Here is a 7826-nt window from a genome sequence, read left to right on the forward strand (position 1 = left end):
ACACCACAGGGAAGTTTGAAAAGTTGATCGATTCAGATTATTGAATGGTTCTTTCGGGTTGAGAGGAGGACAGGTGAACTGGTGTTACTGGAAGTTGGGATACGTTTGAAATTGTGGATGGTTGAACAGGCAGGTGAGCAGCTGCAGATGGTCGTGGTGAGATTCTCACAACATGAACCAGAGGAGCAGTGAGGAGATTCATGCAGAGAGACTTGAGGCAACGCAATGAGCTCTTCAGGTGAACAACAAGAGAGGTAAGAACAGGAAAGAGAAACTCAGGAGAGAGCAGCGTGAGGAGGAGGATGAGGAGGATGCCACGCTGTTGTGGCTGTGTAAAGTTCTCCCAGTTGGCAACTGGTAGGAAAGAAATGACGATTTGTTTTCAATCTCAGCTTTGCTGCTCAACCCAGAGATCAATTTTCCTTACAAATGTGGCGCCATTTAAAGGGTAATAAACAAAAATTTGCAACAATATAAAACAAAAACAACCTGAGTGAAGTTGGCCCCACCTTCTTCAAATCAGACAAAAATGGTGTCAATCAACTCAACTACGTTTGTGCAGCAAACGTTTTTTGTTTGTGCTGCTTTGAAGATATTAATGAAAGTTTAAAGGTCAACCAGCCTCCTCACTTTCACAAAATCAAAATGACCTTTAAAGTTTAATTTATAACTTCAAAGCCAAAGCAGCACAAACAAAACATTTTTGCTGCACAAACCAGCACAAACGTAGTTGAGTTGATTGACAACTCAACTATGTTTGATTTGAAGAAGGGGCTGGTTGACCTTTCATGACCTCTGTAAACATTTCTTAATGTCTTTAAAATGATAGCGGCACAAATTAAAATTTTTGCTGCACAAACATTTGACACCATTTTTGTCTGATTTGCAGACGGTGGATGGGACCAACTTCACAAAAAGAAATGATAAAACAACCAAACACCAATTTCCTTATTACTTTCCTTTCTTATTAGTGGTGAGTTGATATTCAGTCTTATTTTTTTATAACATGCTACAGTAGATTTTATTCAATCAAACCTGCTAAGAAGCAGCAGGTTTTTCACACCACTAGGAGCATAAAAAGGCGATTTGCTGAAGTCTGAGCGTCACCAACCCTGACAATAAGAGTGACTATTATTACTCATCCATCTTGCTGCAAAAATACCATTACCTTATGCTAAATGTCAAAAATGATTGTAAATTATGCATCTGTGCACCTATTTATCTGCGTATTTGCAGGTCAAGGTTTCTCCTCTATAAAATCTCGGCCTTATCACAGTTCTCATTCAAACAAAGAGGAAAGGTCAGGATCGTCTTCCTCATTTAATCAAACAGCCATTAGCGAGCGTTATGTAAATTGGGAATCCAGCTCTGTGTGAACACTGATATGTATAGACTACAGGCCCTCTGTTAGAGTGCTTTAAAATTCAGCCACATGTGCAGCGATCGTTCGTCTCTGTGGGGCTCAGTTACAGTGAACTTTCTCCAGAAGTAATTACACCCTTATATTCATCTATCTCTGTAATTATACCCTTAGCAGCCATCCTGCTCTGTATCACTGAGCAGAGAAGCAATAAATTAGTGAATCAAATGTTTTCAGTTCCCCGGTGAAGCAGGGATCATTAATTTCACGAAAAAAATTTTCAGGAACCACAGATGAAAACAATACGGGTTTCATAGGCAGCAGTCAGCTTACAACAGATTTCACTGATGGCACATGCAGCACAGTCTTTGTTTTCAAGGATTATATGCACTTCTGGAGGTTCTAAATTTTTTTTGCACTTTGTTTATCATGCCAGACATTAAAAACAATCATAATTTTCTATTCATCAATGAGAAAATCTTTTTATGTCTTCCACAAGACATTCAGAACCACTTCCAGTTCAGGATTGATGATCCAGAAAATATACTTTTACAAAGTGGGAGTTCATATGTTACATTTATTACTTCTGTGGACTTTACATCTTTGCTGTACATTCAACACCTACAGTGCCTGATATTCATATTCTTAGATTTTTTTAATGATCACTGTAGAACCACAAGTCTCAGTGTATTTTGCTGGAATTTTGTATCATAGATCAACACTAGGTACTACATAATTGGGAAGTTAAGTCTCCTTAAAGCACAGAGTATGACATAACTCAAAACGTACCAAGACGCAATTATCCAGAGTGACAGGCCGACCAAGAACAGCATCAATCAGAGAAGCACCCAAGAAGCCATGATAACTCCAGAGGAGCTGCAGAGAGCTGGAGGAGAGTCTGCTGACAGGACGATTATGAATCTAACATCCCCGCTGTCAAAGATACAAATAGAAATGAAAGTTATTTTATGATATATAATTTCTTTTTATTAAGATAAACAGCAGTCATTGTCACTGAGCCAACAAAAGCCTGGAAACAGTTTAATCGCTCTGGGTGGAACAGAATGGAGCAAAGCCACCATGTTGACTGAAATTACACCTGTGTGCTGTTTACAATATGCTTCTGCAAAGTTTAAGCATCATTTTTATTTTCTTCTCACTGCAATTATAAAACTTATACTGTCTCAAATTTACTTTCCCTCCAGCTTTTGTGACATAAAAAGAGAAATAAGCAACATATAATTATATAAGTAAACTAAACTACGATTCCTACATATTGACAGAATGCAAAATATGGTTAAAAGATTGCAAATATATATATATATATATACACATAATTTTGTATGTGTCTGAACACATTTCATAATATGCTTCAAAACTGCTGGACAATGTTTACATTCAAGAAAACAAAAAAAAAAGTGCAGATAACAGAAATGCATGTGTTGAATCACGAAGCCATGAAATTGGACTTAAATTAAAAACCGCGGTGATAAATTGCCAATTAATTCAATTAACTTATAACTCAGAATTTGATTAAAAACGGCCATGAAGACATACTTCATCATTTGTTTCCATTTGTTTAATTTATCATTTGCAACACAAATTTTAAAGGTTGTTAAACGTGTCTATAGCCAACAAATAAATGTAATATCATTACCGTAAATTGCATTATACTTTAGTTTTGATCCAATTCTTGTGCTAAATAATAGTTTTTGTGGAAGTAAATCCATATAAATTTGTTTGCGAGGCTTTCGGCAAAAGACATGGAAAATGCACTAAATATACAACATTTGACAACAGAAAGGACAAACAATGAAAGATGAAACAAAATCCCATCTAGTGTATTTTTACTGCATATTTCACAATAAATGTTATAGAAATGCACTTAGGCAGATACAACATCTCAAGAGCTACATAATTACACAGGTATACAGGTGTTAGATTCAGACATACAGTTTGCAGGGTAATTCCATTTTTTCTACATCTTATGATCTGAAAAAAATGTAACATTAGTTGAAAAATCTATTAGTTATCAGTTTAAAAACTTTTTTTATTGATATATTAAGTGTTTTTAACATTATACGACGTCTTTCAGTTTAGGCATGTCAGGTTTTTGCATAATGTCTTTTCAAAAATCAAAATCCACTTTTCTATAACTTTATTTTTTAGCCTTTAACATTTTTTTTCTGAGTCAGAACACATCATGATAGGTAACTTGACAACATGAATGCACTGTTAATTATCATGTATCCATTTTCTAAGCGGACAGCCCACACAGATTCTGTGATAATTTGAGTCTTCTGCGCATAGAAACAGGTTCATTGCTCTTTTTTCTCAATCAAATCTCGACGCAGAGGATGGTTATGAAGACAGATGGGGGGAGGGAAACACAGCGGGAGGAAACAGGAGACATAAACAGGTATGAAAACGGGGGGGGGGGGGGGGGAGCAAAAAGAACTAAAGGGAGGGCGGGAAGGACAGAGAGTGCCAGAAAAAGAAATGATTGGCATAAAATTCAGCCGCCGCGCCGCCTGGGCCCAATTAGGACGCCATTATGGAATCACTATAATAACGCATCATTTAGCACGCTGTATTTCTGCTCCATCTAGTGAAGTCTCACCATCGCAGAGCGCCATTATTTTTACTTCCTCCTTCGGCAGTGGACCTAGACAAAGAGTGGGAGAACAAAGGCTGTGTGTGGGTGATACTTATTATTCTACAGGCTGACCTGAAGCCAAGACGGGCTGCCTCCCCTCCTGCATGGAGAGAAAGTTCAGCTCTTTTCCCTTTGCTTATCTGCACCCCTGTTTGTCCTTATAGAATATGTCAATAATAATAAAAATATTAGAGATCTTTATTTTACTGTATTTCAGAGATAATCACACTACACTTCAATATTCAACAAGTGGAGTTTTTCTTTTCTTTTCTTTTTTTTAGTTTGGGGATACATGAATTTGTTGATACTTATCTACTGGTGCTGCTAAATCACATTCTTACCCTAAAAGTAACTTCAACAAGAGAGAATTCATCAGCTGCTAGAACATTTGCTTGCCTTTAGATTTGTGTTTCTTTCAGTCTTGTAATGTTGTGTTTTGATCACTTTTGGTTTACTTGTGATCAGCCTTAGTTTACATCTTTACTTTAATCAGGATTTTCTTAGTTGTTGTTTGTCTCTGTTGTTCATGATTTCTGCTTAGAAATAAGGATAACTCTTTATCCCAGAGTTTATTTAGGCATTAAATAATAATAAAACAAACATCACAATTTCTGCATCTTTCAAAAAAGAGAGAGAAAAACAAGAGTAGTAGACCAGCTTTGTTCTCGGGAGCTAATAGTAGTGAAAACAATTTAGCATTCTGAGGGGAAAAAAAGGAAGCAAAAGAGGATTTAAAATCTGTAATTCAGCCCACTGTCGGAACAGCTGGTTCTCATTAAAAATTAAAGCCCTCAGCTCTGCCTGCACAATGATCACGCCATGCATTCAGGAGGCTCGAATCATCTCCTTTAATTTCTGCTGCGTGTGGACGGGCTTAGAGCCTCGTCTCAGCACAATAATGTGATGCTCAGGAAGATTGTTACCCTGGGATGTAAAGTTTGTGCTGCTGCGGCTATCTTCGCCTCCCAGGCGGCACAATATGCTGGCGGAAACATCAGCCGCCGCACAGAGACGCCATCTGTCTCTGCACTCATTGCTCCCCTCAGAAAGGAAGCGCAGGCCTCCTGCAAACTCCCAGCAGTTCAGCTGATAAATAAGCGGTCACAAAAACTTGGAAGGGTTGCACAAGTAACACAAAGAGGACAAGAAACTGACTCACAGGCTGATTCACGGAGCTTTTGCCGCTTCGATTCTTTCTAATTTTGGTAGCCTGGATGCTGCTCACAGTGGCCAACCTCTGAGTCCAATCATTTGTTATTTCTGGAAGTCTTGTGATCAAGCTAGGACTCTTAGCATATGCTGGGTAAAATATGCCAAAACGATTATACTTTGTTAGCATGTGGCTTAGAAGTAGTTTCCTGACTAATGAGAGTAATATAAAGATTATGAATGTTAACTTTGTTTGTGCAACGTTGGTTTTCTCTGTATTCCTTTACTGTATGAGAAAATAAAAATAACATACGGTCAAGGGAAAAACAGTGACCTCCATGAGTCTCACGAAAGTTTAAACCCTTTTCTCAAGTCAAATAATTTATTGAATAATATGAGCTCCAACTGACAGACACATTTTGTCATGTGGGAGAAACGGAGGTGAAGCAAAGTTGTAAAACTTTGGAAGGTGAAAGAAGGGCTTTTGAGGACAGAAGCAGTACAGAACGAAGGAGCAACATTAGAGATAAAAAAAGGGTCCTTTGAACTGATGGTACATGTTCACTAATCTGCTATGAACATGAGCGAAACACAAGATGCACAAACTCCTACATGCAGCAGCAACATGTCGAAGAAAAAACACAAACACGCATTGTCGACGGCAGAGGAAAACTCTCGCTGCTGCGTGACCACTGAATCAAACTCCCTCTGCGGCAGCGATGCAAAACGACTGAACTGAGTGCTTTAGAGGCTGGTAATAAAAGAATTTAAGCTCAATCAGCTACTAGAAAAGAACATCAGCTAAAAGCCCCAAGGCAGACGCCTAATTGCGCTAATCACTACAAATGAGCGTAAAGCAACGTATCCAGAAAGAGGATGCAAACCGTCTGTGTGAATGCAAAGCTATGAGTAATTACAGACTCACGCAGGATTCTGAGGCAATTAGGTTATACCTATACTGAAAAGCGTTGAGGTGAATATAAAATGTGTATCAACTGTTTTTTTTTTTTTTTTTTTTTTTTTTCCTTTTTATGCAAATAAAGATTGCACAAAGAGGTGCGTCGTTCGTGTGCGGAGAGTCAATCCTTAGCCTTTCCTGCATTAAAAGTGTTCTCTCAAAAGGTGTTACACTCTCCTCAGGCTGTAATTGTGCAGGACAGACGGGCGAAATCACAGCTGAAGGAGTTCTCTCTGAGAGAGCAGGTGTTATCTGCATTTTCTCCATGCACCGCTGAATGCCGTAATTACTTCTATTGCATTTCAGGAGCCTGCTCAGCACTCACACAGAGGAGAGCTGTCACTTCCCCCTCAACAGCTTCCCCTCTTAATCTCACACATGCGCATCAAGCAGGCGAATTGCATGATTTTTTATTTCACATGTGCTTACAAAAAAATAATAAAAATAAATAAAAAATATCTAAGCATGTGTTTTGTGAATCTTTCTGTCACCTGTGCGTAGCCGATGAACTCAGAGCTCTAAGCAGGCTGGTATCCACAGCTTCCCTCTCACGATCACATGGTATAATAATTAATCAGTGGAGACTGCTTGAGAGGGCCAATTTGTATCCACGAGAAGCTGAAAACTCAAGCTTTGGATTTCAAGTGGATTAAGCCCCCCCCCTTTTTTTCTTTTTAAACTGGAATAATAAGATGCAATAATTTAATAGCTCCTGGAAGATGAAACACATTTCACAAAAGGAATGCCTGAGCAATAACCCAGAGGATGCACAAGATATTTTCATTTTAGGGACACAAAGTAGTGAAAATAGTCAAAAACCAGACCAAACCTAGAGTATCCAAAATCTAAACGAGGATTAATAAAAGCAAAGAATAGGCATGTAGTAATAAAGAAGATAAAAAACGAAAGTGCTGTTTAAAATACTCGGGCAGCGGATATCTTAATAAAACTGGTTATTTAATCGTCTGATGCCTATTGAAAAGATCTCCAATAAGGAAATAAGTTTTGAAATGATGTTTAACAGCTTGGCTTACATGTTTGTTCTGTTCTGTCACACTGACATGTTTTAGACCATCTGCATTTAGATAACATGAGTAAGTACAAAAAGAAGTGGAAAACACTAACTAAACAGCCAGTTTAATATCCAAACACCTTCATTAAGCCGATAATCTTCCTCATTCTAAAAATCCCTAATTAAGGATGATTAACTTTATGTTTTGGAAAGTCAGGCTGAGTTCAGCTGGATTTAATTTCCCTTGCGATATGCTGGCCTGATTACGGCCCGTACCGCAAAAATAAAGACATTTTGCTTAATTAGAACTTGACACACAGCATGAAGTAGGTTAGAAGATCCCAAGAAGAAAAATAGCATCACAACACAATCCAACACAAAGTGAAGATATGAAAATCCAGTTATTGGCGTCTGTCATCTTAGAACGGATTACAAAAATTCCAGCTGTAGGAATATAGATGTACATCCTTGGAGAGAAACGACTCAATGTCTCAAGAACTGCAAGCCTCATGTTAGAGTGGCCTTCATGGTTCAGGATCCAGGGAAGAGTTACAAGGTGGAAAATCACAAAAAGTATCTTGATGTCTTGAAAACCTTTGAGGAAAATAGTCTGGACCGAAGAGACAACAAGGTGAATCTAATGAGGTATTGTTACGGTGCTTCAGGATCTGGGAGACTTGTTAATAAAACA

Source organism: Poecilia reticulata, chromosome 4, assembly GCF_904066995.2.
Source record: "Poecilia reticulata chromosome 4, P_reticulata-male-v2, whole genome shotgun sequence".
NCBI lineage: Eukaryota > Metazoa > Chordata > Actinopteri > Cyprinodontiformes > Poeciliidae > Poecilia > Poecilia reticulata.